Here is a 2111-nt window from a genome sequence, read left to right on the forward strand (position 1 = left end):
CGCTCCTTTTTATTTCATAAAGACATAATTAACTTGTTATCTCTAAAAGACGCTCCTTTTTATTTCATAAAGACATAATTAACTTGTTATCTCTAGAAAAGGTCTGTTATTTTATGCAAACGCCATGAAAACTACATAATTAACTCATTATCTCTAAAAATGTTCATTGTTATTTTATCAAAACGACATAATTAACTCGCATCTCTAAAAGACACTCATTTTTATTTCATAATGACACAACTACCTCATTATCTCTAAGACAGTCGTTATTTTGTCATAACGACATAATTAATTCGTTATCTCTAAAAGATGTTCGTTATTTTGTCATGACATAATTAACTCGTTATCTCTAAAAGACGCTCATTTTTATTTCATAACAACACAACTACCTCATTATCTCTAAAAGATGTTTGTTATTTTGTCATAACGACATAATTAACTCATCTCTAGAAAAGGTCTGTTATTTTATGAAAACGCCATGAAAACTACATAATTAACTCATTATCTCTAAAAAATGTTCATTATTTTGTCATAACAACAATTAACATTATCTCTAAAAAATGTTCATTTTTATTTTATCATAACGACATAATTACAGTAACTCGTTATCTCTAAAAGACGCTCATTTTTATTTCATAACGACACAACTACTTCATTATCTCTAAGACAGTCATTATTTTGTCATAACGACATAATTAATTTGTTATCTCTAAAAGATGTTCATTATTTTGTCATAACGACATAATTAACTCGTTATCTCTAAAAGACGCTCATTTTTATTTCATAACGACACAACTACCTCATTATCTCTAAAAGACAGGTGTTATTTTGTCATAACGACATAATTAATTTGTTATCTCTAAAAGATGTTCGTTATTTTGTCATAACGACATAATTAACTCGTTATCTCTAAAAAGATGTTCATTATTTTGTCATAACGACATAATTAACTCGTTATCTCTAAAAAACGCTCATCATTATCATATCAATTTGTTTTCATGAGAAAACATGAAAAAAATGATCAGCGACAAACGTCCAGTCTTGGCTTCCGTAGTTTTTATTGAGCTTTTTCTTCTTTGATGTGATAGTAGCTGAGACTGATACTCAGTTTGTGCTTTGAGCACAAATAGATGTTTTTCCAGTGTTTTGCTCCTCGTGTACATATTTACAAAAGAATAGGCGTCTTTTTCATTTGATTAAAAGATAATGTTTCTAAATTTGTAACGCTTCAGATCAATCTAACATTAAAACAACAAACTGTTCAGGCTCTCAGCTGCTKTTATCAGAACTGTTTTGTTTGTTTTTATGAGAGTATTGTCCTCTCAAACTGACGTCCTGGGACTTCATGAATACATTTGCAGTTTTATACATTTTGCGTTTTCCCCTCTGACATCGAGCCAAGCGATCTGATTGGTCGTCCCCTCCCGCCGACGCGGTGCCGCTCGTGGCGACATAGCAACAGCTGCYGGATTCTGATCATCAATCAAACGGGGCTGATGTTTATGCGCTCTCCTTTCAGCTGGAGGACGTGTCCATAATGCCAAGTGTGAGGCGGGCTGTGTGGAGAGAATATTAAAAGATCTGGACGGGGACGGGAAGCTGACACCGCCCCCCCTCGGGCCCAGCGCTAATGTTGGAGGAGAAACTGGATCATTGTTGGTGTCATTAATGACTCTGATCATTACACTCTTCGTGCCCGTGGGTTCTCAGGGTATAAATATGCATGACAGGGTTGGTCTGGATCCAGAACACCAGCAGATATTTGTAGCAGGTGAGGGCAGAGGATGACCTCAGAGCTTGCAGGAATGACCAACCGTCAATTCTTCTTTCTGCACCTGGAACTTTCTTGTAGAAAGTTAGTTTATTTTGTTTGTTTCTTTCGACTGCCGGAGAGCAGAGCTGCATCTGTTTAACGCGCTCACCATGCAGATCAGCAAAGGTTTCACTCGCAGCATGTTTGAGGCTCAAAACTGCATCATCAAACAGATAATAAGCAGGAAGTGTGAAGCAACAAAAAGCAGTAGTGCTGGGCGGTATACCGTTTTGTACCAAATACCGGTTTTTATTTTTGTTATATGAATTTTTTGAATACCGGACATTCAGGTTTAAAT

At 35.6% G+C, this 2111-nt stretch overlaps 1 long non-coding RNA gene across 1 annotated transcript in view; it reads right to left on the minus strand.

The window, feature by feature from the left end:
• The window catches only part of LOC106523915 (uncharacterized), a 52523-nt gene that overhangs the window by 20019 nt on the left and 30393 nt on the right, over positions 1 to 2111 (minus strand). The gene's annotated exons all lie outside the window — the stretch shown is intronic.

This window comes from Austrofundulus limnaeus, unplaced genomic scaffold (assembly GCF_001266775.1).
Source record: "Austrofundulus limnaeus strain Quisiro unplaced genomic scaffold, Austrofundulus_limnaeus-1.0 Scaffold170, whole genome shotgun sequence".
Classification (NCBI taxonomy): domain Eukaryota; kingdom Metazoa; phylum Chordata; class Actinopteri; order Cyprinodontiformes; family Rivulidae; genus Austrofundulus; species Austrofundulus limnaeus.